A 17,224-nucleotide genomic window follows, 5' to 3' on the forward strand; every position below is an offset into this window, starting at 1 on the left:
CAGCTCGAGGAACTACACGGTGCCAGAGCCCCCCCCCCCCCCCCCCCCCCAGCCTCTTTGTCTGGCCCATGTACTTGAAACACAAGAACATCATGCATAAACAGCTCTTCAGCGGTTAGAGCGCCCCGAGCGGTGGAAGAAAAATCCACAGAATAGCCGCACCAGACTATAAGCCGCATGGCTCAAAATCTAGGAAAAACGTTGCGTCTTATTGTCCGGAAAATACGGTAAACAGTAAGTAATTGCGAAAACAAAATTAGGTTTTGTAAAAAAGTGTACTTATGTGTAAATTTGAAAAAAAAAAAAAGTAGATTGTAGTTAGTTAAAATGATTATTTTTGTATTTCTGATTCTAAATTAAAAATAAAATATGGTAATTTCAAAATTATTAAACTATACAGTACAGCTATGTTCATGCCAGTATATATCTGTGCGGGTAATTTTATTTGTCTAATTCTAAATATTTGACATGTTCATCTGTAACTAAAGCAGGCTACGCCTCTGTTTTAATAGTTTTTCAAATGGTGACGCTATTAATATATTTTTTTTTAATTGAATGAATTATGGATAATAGAGTATGGTGCAATATTTTCATTGTATGATACAAAACGATTTAGATTAGGTTACATTTTAGTTCGTAATCCGACAGCTAACAATAACTTGTATTCTATGTAGTTGTATTCAGGAGGATGATGACCTAAAAGTGATTTACCCAGACCTGCACACAAATGAAGTGTTGTCTGCTCCTGTTTCGGTCGCCTGACCGTAGTTGGGAGACGCAGGGGAGATCCCTCTCTAAGGCCGGAGTTGCCTCCGGAGTCGCGGTTGTCGCACATCATCGATAAAAGGGTGGGAGGGAGCTCAGTAGCTCAACAACACACCCTGCTGTTTCTGGAGCTGCGGGTCCAGCAATGTGTTGCCACGGACCCAGGAGGAGGCCATGGGGGTGACGTGTGCTGCGGGAGCAGGTGTCGTGGCGGTGCTGGCGGCAGATGAAGCCTGGGACACTGGCAAGACAAATGGAAATAAAATTACTTCATTCCTCACCTTAATTACTTTGTCACTGCCTTTGTCCCACTGACACGTTCAAGTCACTCACGCTGAGACTCGATCTCCACGGCTGCTTCAAACAGCACGTGAACTGTCTCTGGTGGCTCTGCTGACGGCTCTGCTGACAGGACGGATGGCTGCTCACTTGTGCCTGTAAAGAGATGCAAAAGATCACCTCATAACAATCTGGATCCGGGGCCATCTCCCCCCACGGGGGTGGGCGAGGTGTGTGAGTTGCTGTCGGCCCGCCCGGTCGTTTACCTGAAGTGGAGCCAGACACCATGTATTTGGCTTCATTGTACCTTCCGACAATATAAGCATTTAATTGATACATGTACGAGCCGGGCAGTGCCGCCTTTCTGCGTCTTAAGTAGTCCACAAACCTACATGCAGAAACCGCCAACAAAAAATGTCATGTCATGTCATCTTCCAAACCGCTTATCCTATACAGGGTCGCGGGGAGTTGCTGGAGCCTATCCCAGCCGTCAATGGGCGAAGGCAGACTACACCCCGAACTGGTCACCAGCCAGTCGCAGGGCACACATAGACACTGTCACTGAGCGGGAATCGATCCCACGCTGCCCGCAAACAACTCAGGCGTGTGTACCACTACACTATCACTCCCTGACCACTGCCACAACTATAATCATCATCTGATGCTTGATGGAAATGGAATGGAAATATCACCGTTTTCCCGCTCCTGGTGGGATGCAACCACCATGCAGGCGTAGCCCACGTCATGGCTCAAGAGCCACTTGCAGGTTTGACCCCGGTACTGGCCAAACTGGAGCCGGCTCTCACTGAGGACCAGTTGCCGGCACTCGAGGTCTCCCCGACCTCGGACAACGCGGACCCTGGCCTCCTCCTTCACCTGCGCGGCACCTTTGCAGGTGGTGACTGCAGCTTTTGATCTGCAACAATAAATGAGCAGTATTTGATATTATAACGCATTTCATATCCTAGTCCACTTGACAAATACACAATAACAAGCACTTTGATGTGACATTGTATACCACGGCATGTAACACAAAGCGGTCTGAAATTCAATTGTTTTTTGTTGCACCCCAAATGGATAAAAGCACAGTGTTTTCTTCAAATTAGTTTTCATTTCAATGTGGCTGGTGTCTCTAAAACTCTATCGAGAGACTAAAAGCACAACTTTACATGCCGTAGCTATTTATGTGAGAACTCGGTCGGTGATTTTGGGGAGTATTATAAAAAATCTTTGGAAAATGTCTCCATCAGCTCTTAAATTCCACCCCAATTTATTTGTCCAAACAAATGTACCTTTAGCTGTACAAGGCATTAAAATGAACAGGAAACTCAAGAAGCATGGCAAGTCAGTGCCATCATTTTCCCCATGGCTGTGTTTCCGCCACGGTTTCAGCCTCAGCACTGCAACTGCAAATGCTCCTTTTCCGGTCCCATGTATTTGAAATTAGGCTTGAAATCCATTTCCTGTCTCACACACACATACACCCCCCCCCCCCCCCCCACACACACACACAACCCACATACACTCACACACACACACACGCACGCACACGCAGACATGGTCAAGAAAACAATTCACACACACTTGCACATTGAAATTGTGCATATTCATTCACAAATCATCGCTGTCCTGTGAAAAACACATCTCCAATTTTGGAAACTTTTTTTTACACTTCACTTAAATGCGATGTCTGTAACGCGGAAACATGATTCGTGTAAAAATAAGAAAATGAAAAAATATGGACATAAGTGTTTTTCACATGACAGCGACGAAATGCATTACTACTACACTGGAAAAAATAAACTTTCCTTTTGGTTGCACATGATAACAATGTGGTTCATCAACAAATATACAATAACTTGTAAACAGGAAAAAAAAGCACTTCACTTTGGACACATTCACATCAATATAGGATGATTATTATAGTACTGTATGATTATTATTATTGGTGGTATTGTCATGGAAAAGTAAACCCGTATTAGCGTACACATCTAAGTCAAAGTATAGTTAAGTACATATGTAGTACAAGGTACTGCTTAAGTACAAGATACACTGCTCATTCTTAACAATGATTGCAATATATTTATTGTTGTTAGGAATGATATGCAAGTACATTAGCTGTCTAAAAGATACACTGCTCATTTTTAACAATGATTGCAATATATTTATTGTTGTTGTGAATTGTAACAAAACGTGTATAGCATTAGCTATAATACGCACTGTATAAAATAATATATCATATCATGTAGAAATAGCAAATGGAAGTGACAAATATTTTTTGTATACACTGCTCATTTTTAACAATGATTGCAAGATATTTATTGTTGTTGTGAATTGTAACAAAACGTGTATAGCATTAGATATAATGCGCACTGTATAAAATAATATATCATATCAAGTAGAAATAGCTGGAAGTGACAAATATTTTTTGCATTGCCCATGTAAGAGAGGAATGTGTATATTACTTTTGATGTGATTTGTTTGTCCTCCCGCGGCACGGTGGTCGACTGGTTAGCACGTCCACCTCACAGTTTAGAGGTTGTGGGTTCAATCCTGGCTCCGGCCTCCCTGTGTGGAGTGTGCATGTTCTCCCCGTGCCTGCGTGGGTTTTCTCCGGGTACTCCGGTTTCCTCCCACATTCCAAAAATATGCATGGTAAGTTGATTGGACTCTCTAAATTGCCCCTAGGTGTGATTGTGAGTGCGGATGTTTGTCTTTGTGTGCCCTGCGATTGACTGGCAACAAATTCAGGGTGTCCCCCGCCTACTGCCCGAAGACAGCTGGGATAGGCTCCAGCACGCCACGCGACCCTTGTGAGGAGAAGCGGTATAGATAATGGATGGATGGATGTTTGTCCTCCCCCTGTTACAGAGCACGTATGTTTGTATTCGTACACGAGAAACAATTTTACTGAATTCAGACACGTACATCGGTTGCAGCTGATAAACACTGTTGAACCAACATATCGTTTGAATCTTTTAGAGGGTAACAGTCGTCAATTGATTGGGTTTTACCACATAACAACCACGTGCAAACGAAGGCGAAGTACAGTACAGTACTTACTCTTTTCCGGCGATGCGGTGCATACGTTCGTGTACATTCGCGACCAATAAAGTGATACCTCCCTCTCTCCCGCAAAAAAATATAAACGAAAACGACTCAATCCTTACTTACCGAAAGAGTGGAATTGGAAGTGGTGAATTCCGTGACTTTTAAACGAGCTAGCGAGTAGTAGCGGCGACGTACGTGCTTCTTCGCGGGCCAAACACACACGGAATGGCCGAATCAAAATTGGAAGAACCCGCGGGCCCGGTCGAATACAATATTGACCAATGGGGTTGGGGGGGAGTGGGGGCGGCGCCGCGGATTTGTGTACGTGCGCGATTGGGCCAGGACGAATAGAGTATCGACCAATGGGGTCAGGGGGGAGGCGCCGCAGATTTGTGGACGTGCGCGATTGGTCGTACGAGAATAGGCGCCGAGCCAATCGTTTTAGGAGCTGCTTACCCGAAGATGGCGGCGCACTAGGCGTTTATGGATCACAGCATAGTGACTATAAACGTCTTGTCTTGAAGTTAGTCACATGATACAAGTCTTTCAAAACTACTATATAAACATGAAACATAGAGCTCACTGAAAGTGATTATAATCAAGTCTGCAAACTTCACAATTTGTTCGAACGTGTCACAGTGTAAAAATAACAGTGTTAAATAACTTTCTATGACAAATACAGCACTTAGAGACGATGCTTTCAAAGGTGCAAACAACACAAAGCTTATAGCGGGTGACAAGCAGAATGCACAGTTACGCTGCTTACGATAGGAGGACGACTCGCAACAAGGGAATCTGGCCAGTGGAGGAGTAATCTCAGACAGGGGTATTGTCAGACCGGAAAGGGTATTCGCAGAAAGGAAGTGGTGGTCGTCGTAAAGATGTGGTGGTGGTCGTAAAGGTTTGTGGTCGTAAAGTTTTGCAAATAAAAGCGTTTACATTTTCAACACGAAGTGATGTTAGTAAAGATTTGAAAATAAAGTGATGAAAATAAAAAAGATTACATTTTCACAAAAACTTGTAAAACGCGCATTAACGCCGCTTACGATTGGCACCCCCCCCCATGTGAAGGTCAAGCAGCGTATAAGAGTGGCAGTAACGTGAGTATGTTGTATGTATTGTATTGAATTGTATTGTATATGGTTATGTATGCTATTTTTAACTATAGTATAGAAATTTAGAAAAGCCTTTGTAACATCGACGTGTGCACATTGTACTGTTTCTACTTATAATACTCAATATTTCCACTTATAATTTCTAAAAAGTCATGTCATGACGTTGCATTATAAGAAGAAACTTGAAATTATATTTATATGAAATGTCCTTTAATACTTATAAACCTGTATCAGAATGTTATGACCAGTAGCTGTTTGAAATATTCATGTTGTAGTTGTTAAATATCGATATATTTAGAAAGTATTGTATAATTGTAGTAATCATAGTTTATTTATTTTTATTTATGTATTTTTTCAATACTGTACAGAATATCAGAGGAAAGGTAGGATCTTATGTAACGGGAAGGACTAGATATTAGTTTATACTTCCTCATACCCCCTTTCGAGCAAGTGAAAGTGTGATTTGCCTTGCCATATTGTTTAATTTTTTCTTCTTTGTTTCCCCGATGTATATTAGCATTTCAAGTTTAATTTGAATATTATCTTATTTACATATACGAAATAAAGACAATCAATCAATAGTGGTTGCGACATAAAAGATAAAAACCATTGCATATAAAATCGTAACGTATGATTCAACCATCTCCTAGACGCATTTTGCACTGCAGCGTTTGTCTTATAATGTGTCTTATAATGTAATTAACACTGACACAAGACTGAACCACTACTTCCTATGTATACATTATGCTGCAGCCGCAGCTCCAGGGAGGAAAGGTGGACGTGCGTTAAAAGCGTATCCGAGCAAGAGGGACTTTCCCCGGGCAGCCAAAAGTGGAGTGGTGGCTGCCTATAATAGCCCTGGTAGCATAAAAAAACTCCAGGGAGGAGGGGCGGACGTGCGTAAAAGCGTGTCCGAGCAAGAGGCACCTTCCCCGGGCAGCCACAAGTGCAGTGGTGGCAGCCTCCAGCAGCCCTTGTAGCATAAAAAAGCTCCAGGGAGGAGAGGCGGACGTGTGTGAAAGCGTATCCGAGCAAGAGGCACCTTCCCCGGGCAGCCAAAAGTGGAGTGGTGGCTGTCTATAATGGCTCTGGTAGCAGAAAAAAGCTCCAGGGAGGAAAGGCCGACGTGCAAAAAAGCGTATCCGAGCAAGAAGCACCTTCCCCGGGCAGCCAAAAGTGGAGTAGTGGCTGCCTATAATAGCCCTGGTAGCATAAAAAAGCACCCGGGTGAAGAGGCGGACGTGCGTAAAAGCGTATCCGAGCAAGAGGCACCTTCCCCGGGCAGCCAAAAGTGGAGTGGTGGCTGCCTATAATAGCCCCGGTAGCATTAAAAAGCTCCAGGGAGGAGAGGCGGATGTGCGTAAAAGTGTATCCGAGCGAGAAGCACCTTTCCCCGGGCAGCCAAAAGTAGAGTAGTGGCAGCCTCCAGCAGCCCTGGTATCATAAAAAAGCTCCGGGGGAGAGGCCGACGTGCGTAAAAGCGTGTCCGAGCAAGAGGCACCTTCCCCGGGCAGCCAAAAGTGCAGTGGTGGCAGCCTCCAGCAGCCCCGGTAGCAGAAAAAAGCTCCAGGGATGAGAGGGAGACGTGCGTAAAAGCGTATCCGAGCAAGAGGCAACTTCCCCAGGCACCATCCCCCCCGCCCCGCGTGCCGTCACGGCCACGCCGCCCGCTCCCCGCCGGTCGCCCGTGCCTGCCCCCGCGCGGAGCCGGGTCGGTGCGAGGGGGCCGGGTTCTGGCGGGCCGCGGCGGCGACTCTGGACGCGCGCCAGGTCCTTCCCGCGGATCTCCCCAGCTGTGGTGCCTGCAGCCTCGGTCTTACCCGGCTTCCCCCGGCGCCCTCTCCTTCTCGCTGGGGGAAGTCGCGCGTGGGGGGGCCGGCGCCTAGCAGCTGACTTAGAACTGGTGCGGACCAGGGGAATCCGACTGTTTAATTAAAACAAAGCATCGCGAAGGCCCGCGGCGGGTGTTGACGCGATGTGATTTCTGCCCAGTGCTCTGAATGTCAAAGTGAAGAAATTCAATGAAGCGCGGGTAAACGGCGGAAGTAACTATGACTCTCTTAAGGTAGCCAAATGCCTCGTCATCAAGAAATTGAAGGTTCGGGTGTTATGTGTACCGGTGCTGTCCATAAAGGAGGGTGGAACATGGGCATTCCCACCCTCTAAGGCTAGTACAGTAATAGTTACTTAGGCTGCACCTCCACGTGGTCCCGCCGGAAACGTTGACTCAGAAACAACTGTAAGTTGACGGCTAACGCAGCCAGCTCGCAAAGGGAGAAGGAATTGACCAACCCTTCCCCGAGAATGGTCACCAGCTATCATGAAAAAGTCCACAATTATAAATACCGGCCAGGATCGTCGTTCTGGTGTATCAAAATCGACGGAGGCGCAGCTTGGTGAGGGGCTGTGGCTGCTCGGGCAACCTCCCCTGGATGTGTGTATGGTGGCACACATGCCAGAAGGACGGATCCACCATAGGGCAACAGGTAAAAGGAACGGCGACCCACTCTGGTGCAACAAAGTGAAGCATCAAAAGAGTGAAATCGGGAACTCAGACAAGATGGAAACGTTGGCACGGAATGGTGGAAGCGAAAACTCCCTAGCAAGGAAGTCTATGCTACCAAACATGCAGTCCCAAGAGGGCGACCAGCGAAGCCGTGGGAGCGGATGGACCTTGGCTGGTAAAACTCTTGGGAAGCCCTCAGGGGATTCTAAATTAATGATCAGTGGAAGCTCGCCAATGAGAGTAGAGCCAAAGGTGATCGTGCAGAATCCTCAGCCAGTACCAGAGGCCAAGATAAAATGTGTCCCTTATGTACGGAAATCACCGGGAACAGAAATGATGAGCTCCCCGAATAAGATGAACAGCCCAGGCTCGCCAAGACAGAATGTGGTAATAACGGTGACAAGGATTTCGCTCTCATGTCCAGTATGTGGGTTGAATATATGGGGTGTATGGCTACTGGCAAAACACTTCATGGCAAGGAGATATGCTGTGAAGTATGCATGCCAAAAATGTGACAAAAGATCAATGAGCTGCCATTCTATTGCATGTCATGTACCAAAATGCAAAGGTACATATAGCAGAGTAGAGAGCAACCACAACTTCTCCTGTGATATTTGCAACAGGAGATTCACTAAAGCTGTGGGAGTATCGCAACATAAAAGACATGCCCACCCTATACAATGGAACAAAATCAAGTTGGAAAAACTCAATGCTGGCAGAGAGCGGATCAAAGGCAAAAGGAATAACGAAAATAATGACTTAATAAGCACTGGCGAAAGGAGCGAGATGGGCGAATCACCCAAATTTGACAAGGACACAAATGATGAAAAGGCACATGGACTGGTGAGGTTGACAAGGCGACTCCTGCATGGGAGCATGGCAGGCGATGGCCCAGAGGAAAAACGGAAGGTGGAAAACCCTGCAGACTCCGATGCTAAAATGATCCCAATGAAATCACCTAAAGAAGGCTGTGTGAGAAGGATTCGGGAAACAGCTGGTGATACAGGGGATGGTGAGGAGCTCAGGGCCATCGCTACATGGTTGGGTGACGCAGATCGGATGCCTGAAACGATGGAGTCGTATGCGTCAGATTTGATCTCTGAACTGGGAGGAGGCGTGGTATAACTCAAAAGACCCCCGAATCTGGAGATAAAAACCAAGCAGTGGAGAAAAGGCGAGTTGAGAAGGAACAGGAAACAAAGGAAATACAGAGAATACCAAATCCTATATAAAATGGACAAAAATAGACTAATGGAAATGATCCTCAATGAAGGATCTGCAGACCAATGCAAAATACCGATACCTGAAATACAAGAGGTATTTCGGCAACGATGGGAGAATGATACTCAATTCACTGGCTTGGATGGTTTTGTCTCGATTGGAGGGGCGTTGAATGAAGAGTTGAATACCCCCATCCTGGGCAAAGAGGTCAAATCAAACCTGACCAGAATGGCTAATGGCACGGCACCGGGACCAGACAGGATCAGTAAAAAGGCATTACTGGACTGGGATCCTAGTGGGAGGCAACTGGCACGGCTGTACACAGCATGGTTGGTAAATGGAATCATTCCGAGGGCCTTTAAAGAGTGCAGAACACGACTGCTGCCAAAGTCAAACGATCCTAACGAACTGAAAACAATAAACGGCTGGAGACCGGTAACGATTGGATCGATGGTACTCAGATTATTTTCGAGGATCATAACAATGAGGTTAGGGCGGGCTTGCCCTATTAACCCCAGGCAGAGGGGGTTTTTGACTGGTGCGGAAGGCTGCGGGGAGAACCTCATGATATTAGACGAAGTGGTGAGACACTCAAAAACAACAGGAAAATCACTGGCAGTCGTGTTTGTGGACTTTGCTAAGGCATTCGATTCAGTGGCACATGAGCATATCCTGTGTGCTCTAAGACAGAGGGGCGTAGACAACCATGTGGTGGAGTTGATAAGGAACTCCTATGTGGACTGCGTGACCAGGATAGGTTGCGGGACGGCCAAAACCGAACCTATAAGAATGAAGGTTGGAGTGAAGCAAGGCGATCCAATGTCCCCACTGCTATTCAACCTCGCTATGGATCCTCTCATCCATAGCCTAGAGATGGCGGGTTCGGGTGTGAAATGGGGTGAGCGCAAACTCACCACGCTGGCCTTTGCCGATGATCTGGTACTTGTGAGTGACTCGAGGAATGGCATGGTATGGAACCTAGAGATGCTGGAGGTATTTTGCCTGAAAACTGGACTGAGAGTCCAACCTAAAAAATGTCATGAATTCTGGATTGATAAAGGAGTGGTAAACGGGCTAGATCCATGGACAATATGTGGTACAAATATCCACATGATACCGATAGGGGAGTCGGTAAGATACTTGGGAGTCAAATTCGGCCCCAATGGCATAGTACACCCAGATACTAAGCTGGAAGTTCAACTAATGTTGAAGAAAATTGGAAGAGCACCACTTAAACCATCACTAAAGATCATGCTGCTCAAAAACTATGTCCTACCAAAAGTCATGTGCAGTGCGGACATGGGGAAGGTATCGGTGACCAATTTATGCCGAACAGACAGGATGGTCAGAAGGGCGGTAAAGGAATGGCTCCACTTAGCTGAGTTCACAGCTAATGGCCTGCTATATTCCAGAAACAAAGATGGAGGACTCGGTATAACGAAACTAAAAAGTGCCATCCCGTCAACACGGTTCTAGAGATTCTGGCGAATGTGTTCGTCAGATGACCTGTGGATTCGAACGCTGGCTCAAGGAACGGTGGCAAGAACCACATGGGCGATGTGGTGGAGAAAAGCAGGTGGCGAGACAGGGTGTCACCCCATATGGAAGGCTGACGGTGGGGAACAAAACCTAAAGGAAAAACAACTAAACATGCCTGACTGGAGGCGTGGAGAGAATATGGCATGGAGCATGTTGCAGATGCAAGGCAATGGAGTTGAGCTATTCAGAGATGACAAGTTAAGCAACTCTTGGATAGCAGAACCTACAGTTGTAGGTTTCAAACAGACAAGCTTCCTGTTGGGACTAGCACTAAGAGCAGGTGTAGTACCCACACGCGAATTCATGTTGCGAGGAAAAAATAAGAGAGAAGCAATGTGCAGACAATGTGGGAGAAGCCTGGAAACAAGTGCACTCATCATTGGCCAATGTGCCTTCCTGAAAGATAACAGGATCAACCGCCACCGCAAAGTGTGTGATCTACTAGCCACCGAGGCAGAGCAGTGGGGGTGGCAGGTGATAAGAGAATTCAGGGTGCTGGACCCTGACAGACGTCTCCGGATTCCAGACATGATATGCAAAAAAGAGGCTACAGTGTTGGTGCTGGATGTCACTATCAGATTTGAAAGTGACAGTGATATCCTTGTGAGAGCAGCACAAGAAAAGGTGGATAAATATTCACCATTTACGGCACAAATAGCTGCTATGTTGAAGGCGGATCGAGTGAAGGTTATGGGCTTTCCAGTGGGTGCCAGAGGGAAATGGCCCACTGCGAATAACAAAGTCCTAACATTGTTGGGTATTCCGGCCAACAGAATGGAAGAATTTGCAAAAATGATCAGCAGGAGAACTCTGCTCTACTCTATAGACATGCTCAGAGTGTTCATGGCAAAGCAACACAGTTCCGGCAGGTAAGTTACCGTTATGGGAGATGGCCCGCTCCCCGATAAAAAAAAATAAAATAAAATAAAAAAAAAATACATATATAAATACATTATTGAGAGCGTGAAGGAGGAGGACTATGTCAATCAACAAACGGGGGCCAACATTGGGCGCGTTGGCCCCTAGATTGACATGATGGCCCCGTACCCAGCCACAATGAGCAAATCCCGACGCGGTGGTTCAATCATGTGGCTTGGGTAACGTGGTGTCATCGATGACTGTGCATCTGATTGTCAGAGCAAGCCCTGACAAGGTGGCTGGCTCAGGATGGTCAGGTGTTGCAGCCCGCCCAAACATTCTCAGGTTGGAAACCTGAACTTCCCCTTATCCTGGGCGACCAGGGCCCACATGAGCGTGACCACTAAGGAAATCTGGATAAGTAAGAGATGGAGTCTGGCTTGTATGTCGAACCCAAGGGTTAGCACATTCGTTGCCCACCATCCCAGAAAGTCTGGAAACTTTAACACCTATTACTCTTCCTTCTTCACCCTTTCCGTCCTTGCATTGATGATCTTCAGACCGGGATGGTTCTAGATGTATCTAGCACAATGTTAAGGGCGATGGGGGAGTGGTGCGTGCATATTAGCATAGTGCCTGCGTGGTCTGTCCTCTTCTCTCCCTGAAGACCTATGCTAGCCCGTAAAGAGCCTCATGGCAGAAGACCCGGTATATGCACGTTACTGCTCTCTAGCCTCTGAAAGCTGGATGCGAGTTGGGTAGTAGTTTGATCCGGACGAGCAATCGTCCGAGTAAAAATCAGTAAGTAGCCAAATGCCTCGTCATCTATTTTTCAAGGTAGGAGTCCGAGGTGTGTCGTGGACCTACCTGTGCCGGCCATAAAACGGGGGCGAGTCTTGGGTAAGCTTGCCCCCCGAGGTTGGCGCGAGTCTAGTTACATAGGCTGCACCTCCGCGTGGTCTCGCCGGGACAACGATCGCCCGGGTTTGGGTCACCGACAGGCATCGGCTAACGCAGCATACCCATTCGGAGCGACAATGACCTCAAAGAGCGTGATGGTATCGTTCGGAAGGTGGGATGGGCTGGTCGTATCCCAGGCTGGCCTGTTCTACGCCGGCAATGGGGTATTGGCAGGCCCTCCTGCTTCTTGGTGCGTGAAGGCATGGGAAAGAAGGTGGGATGGGCCTGTCGGCTGCTAGGCTGGCATGTTCTACGTCAATGTTGACGGGCCCTCCGACCTCGAGAGCGTGAAGGTATTGATAGGATAATGTTGGCCTTGTGTACGCCCAGGGCGCTGATCTCCATTCGTCGGATGAACAAGGGGCGCTGCCTCTGCTTTGTAGATATGTAGTACCCTGATGGGAATTCGTATAATGGGTGAAGTGAGTTTGAGTAATTGTCACGGGTCGTATTGCCCAGGACGTTACTCAAGGGCTACAGACGGTGTGGTGATGAGGACACGTGGCCTGTGAACAAGGATTCTTCATGCCGATCTGCACAATAATAGTTCGGATGCTAGAGCGGGAATCTGATGGAGGCCCATCCGGACCCCCAATGGGGAAAGGATGTCTCATCGGTGATCCGTGATGGTATGGGGAGCGCGCAAACTGTGGTGGCTCCTAGACGGCGTGGGGCGGCATTTTCGCCAGCAGTAGCCAAATGCCTCGTCATCTATTTTTAAATGTAGGAGCCCGAGGTGTGTCGTGGACCTACCTGTGCCGGCCATAAAACGGGGGTGAGTCTTGGTGAGTGCGGCACTGGCACTGAGGGCGGGTGTGTACCCCACCCGGGAGTTCCGAGCTCGGGGCAGGGACAAGCAAGGAGCAGCCCGCAGGCGTTGCGCAGCACGGCTCGAGACGTGCTCCCACATCTTGGGTCAGTGCGCTTATGTTAAGCGTAGCAGGATCCGACGACATAACAAGGTGTGCGAGCTCCTGGCCACTGAGGCAGAACGGCATGGATGGAAGGTGACTAGGACGCCCCATTATGAAGATCCGAATGGCAATATACGTATCCCCGACCTAGTCTGTGCGATGGCTAATGACGTTCTTGTCTTGGATGTGGCTATTCGGTATGAATCGGAGTCTGATACTCTTGAACGAGCTGCAGCGGAGAAGGTGGCCTATTACCAATTAGTGACGGCTCGGATTCTAAAAGAAGAAGGTGGTACATGCATAAAGGTCATGGGCTTCCCTGTTGGAGCCAGGGGGAAATGGCCAACATGACACTTCATGGTCCTCAAGGCACTGGGGGTCCCCCCGAAAAGGACGCGGATCTTCGTCGGATTGGTGAGTAGGAGGGCCCTCCTCTATTCCTTAGATGTGATGAGTCATTTCCTATAATCTGGTCTGGCGAGGTGAAGTGAGGTCGGAGCGGTTTTGAAGCATGGCGCGGCATGGTAAGGAAACGTTCTGAGGAGATGGCCGTCAACGGAGTATAGGATGGTATCGGTTTAAGGGCTGCTACGTTGATGTGTGCCATTGACGGTTCGGATGCTTTATTGGGAATCCAAAGGTTGTGATTCTGACTATCAATATAGGAGGAATGAGACTGGAGGTGCACTAACAGGGCATGGGGAGCGCGCTGATTGCGGTGGTTCCTAGGCGGCGTGGACAAGGATCTCGTGATGATTACAGTGATGGCCTTCACTAGCAGTGGTGCCCGAATGAAGGTGTATCGGGTTCATGCAGTCATGTTAGATGAGTCTTGACGGACAAGGATAAAAACCAGAACTAGCCAAATGCCTCGTCATCTATTTTTAAATGTAGGAGTCCGAGGTGTGTCGTGGACCTACCTGTGCCGGCCATAAAACGGGGGTGAGTCTTGGGTAAGCTCCCCCCCAGAGGTTGGCACGAGTCAAGTTACATAGGCTGCACCTCCACATGGTCTCGCTGGGACAACGATCGCCTGGGTTTGGGTCACCGACAGGCATCGGCCAACGCAGCATAACCCACCCCCCCGCCCATTTGGAGCAGTAATGACCTCAAAGAGCGTGATGGTATCGTTGGGTAGGTAGGATGGGCTGATCGTATCCCGGGTTGGCGTGTTCTACGCTAGCACTAGGGTATTGGCAGGCCCCCTGCTTCTTGTTGCGTGAAGGCATGGGAAATAAGGTGGGATAGGCCGGTTGGCAGCTAGGCTGGCGTGTTCTACGTTATTGCCGGGTAGTCGACGGGCCCTCCGACCTCTAGAGCGTGAAGGTATCAATAGGGAAACACTGGCCTGGTGTACGCCCAGGGCGCTGATCTCCATTCGTCGGGTGAACAAGGGGCGCTGCCTCTACTTTGTAGATGTGTAGTACTCTGATGGGAATTCGTATAATGGGGTGAAGTGAGTTTGATTAATTGTCACGGGTCGTATTGCCCAGGACGTTACTCAAGGGCTGCAGACGGTGTGGTGAGGAGGACACGTGGCCTGTGTACGGGGATTCACCATGCTGATCTGTACAATGATAATTTGGATGCTAGAGCTGGAATCTGATGGAGGCCCGTCCGGACCTCCTATGGGGAAAGGATATCTCCATTGGTGATCTGTGATGGTGTGGGGAGCGCGCAAACTGTGGTGGCTCCTAGACGGCGTGGGGCATGAGATCTCGTGATGATTACAGTGATGGCCTTCATTAGCAGTGGTGCTCGAATGAAGGTGTATCGTGTTCTTGCATCATGTTAGATGAGTCTTGACGGGCAAGGATAAAACCCGGAAAGCGAAATTGCCGCCTTTGGTGGCAATTTTGCCAGAACCAGCCAAATGCCTCGTCATCAAAGAAATTGAAGGTTCGGGTGTTTAGTGTTTACCGGTGTTGTCCATAAAACGAGGGTGGAACATGGGCATTCCCACCCGTAAAGGCTAGTACAGATATAGTTACATAGGCTGCACCTCCACGCGGTCCCGCCGGGACAACGTTGACAAAGAAACATCCTGGAGTTGACGGCTAACGCAGCCAGCCCATAAAGGGGGAAGGAACTTGACCAACCCTTCCCCGACATTGGTCAATAATCATCATGATAAAGTCCATAAATATAAATACCGACCAGGATCGTCGTTCTGGTATATCAAAATCCACGGAGGCGCAGCTTGGTGAGGGGCTGTTGCTGCTCGAGCAACCTCCCCCGGACGTGTGGGTGGTGTCACACGTGCCGGAAGGACAGATCCACCACATGGCAACAAATAATGGTATATGTCCGAAAAACAGTTCGGGGTGCAAGAATAAAGGAACTGATATACCGACCAGCACGTTAGCGGTCAAACGTGCAGGTAAGAGGAACGGTGACCCACTCTGGTGTGATGGAATAGAGCATCAGAGAACTAAGAGAAAAATCTTAGAAAAGATGGAAATGATGGCACGGAAAGATGGAAGCGAAAACTCCCTAGCAAGGAAGTCCATGCTACCAAACATGCAGTCTCAAGAGGGTGACCAGCGAAGCCGTGGGAGCGGATGGAACTTGGCTGGTAAAACTCTTGCAAAACCCTCAGAGGATTCTAAATTAAAGATCAGCGGAAGCTCGCCAATGAGAGTAGAGCCAAAGGTGATCGTGCAGAATCCTCAGCCAGTACCAGTGGCCAAAAGAAAAGGTGTCCCGCATACGCGAAAATCGCCAGGAAAGAAGCTGGTGAGCCCCCCCAAAAAGATGAGTAGCCCAGGCTCACCAAGACAAAACATTGTGATAACGTGGCCAAGGATATCGCTCTCGTGTCCAGTATGTGGACTAAATGTATGGGGTGTATGGCTACTGGCTAAACACTTTGCAGCACGACACATGAGATATATGGTGGAATATGCATGCCAAAAATGTCATGTCATGTCATCTTCCAAACCGCTTATCCTATACAGGGTCGCGGGGAATTGCTGGAGCCTATCCCAGCCGTCAATGGGCGAAGGCAGACTACACCCCGAACTGGTCGCCAGCCAGTCGCAGGGCACACATAAACACTGTCACTGAGCGGAAATCAATCCCACGCTGCCCGCACACAACTCAGGCGTGTGTACCACTACACTATCAGTGGACCTCATGCCAAAAATGTGACAGAAAATCAATGAGTTGCCACTCCATTGCATGTCATGTGCCAAAGTGTAAAGGTACATAAAGTAGAGTGGAAAGTAGCCATAACTTTCCCTGTGACATTTGCAACAGGAGATTTACGAAAGCGGTGGGAGTATCACAACACAAAAGGCATGCAGATCTGGGGCCCAGAGACGTCACGACGCCAATGCCCAACATGGCCCAGCACAGTAATGGAAGACCAGCCATACACAGCATGCATCCCACGAGCCAAAGGGGAAGCAACGCTGGATATCCCTTTGAATGGTTTGAGATCACTGTGCACAGAATGTGAAAATATGGGAGGCAACAGATATGTACTAGGGACACGTCTTCTTTGCATTATCTGTTCAACTTGCATTATCCCATTGTCCAAGAGAGCAGTCAGTAGGCTCCTTGTCACCCAAATGTATCATTATAATTTGATAAACCTCAATGATGATGATGATATTAAGGATGATGATGATGCTGATGATGTTCTCATGTGTTCACTGAGATTTTTCTTTAACTTCATGTTTTGTCTATCACCAGACCAAGAAGGTTCTCGCCCTCATGGGAGGGGGGAGGGGGGGAATTTCCTCTACAATATATACGCTACAAATATGGGTAGGGGTTTTCGCCCCATCCTGGTGATGGACCGATTGTTGTGTTTTCATTATGATGTGTTTACCAGAAACCTTTGGATGGTATTCATTGATGTTCTTCGAAATTCACAACAGGGGGAAATGTGAAGTTGCTTTAGAATGTTCTATATATATTTTGTGCATTTCTCAGAAACATTCTTCATTATTCACTGTCTATACATCTTTTGCTGTATCAGTCTAAGGCCCTCCCACCTATGACGCGTACAG

The 17,224-nt window shown here is 47.9% G+C and overlaps 1 long non-coding RNA gene across 1 annotated transcript; it reads right to left on the reverse strand.

The window, feature by feature from the left end:
- Positions 1 to 575: 575 nt before the first annotated feature.
- LOC147132697 (uncharacterized) lies at positions 576 to 4,925 on the reverse strand. The gene is made up of 3 exons (XR_015081945.1): positions 4,219 to 4,925; positions 3,510 to 3,674; positions 576 to 1,960 (listed from the first exon to the last, which is right to left on the reverse strand). It is a non-coding gene; the product is annotated as an uncharacterized LOC147132697 (long non-coding RNA).
- Positions 4,926 to 17,224: the final 12,299 nt, after the last annotated feature.

The sequence above is a fragment of the Filicampus tigris genome, chromosome 18, assembly GCF_054856515.1.
Source record: "Filicampus tigris isolate MCC_2025a chromosome 18, RoL_Ftig_1.0, whole genome shotgun sequence".
Lineage (NCBI taxonomy): Eukaryota > Metazoa > Chordata > Actinopteri > Syngnathiformes > Syngnathidae > Filicampus > Filicampus tigris.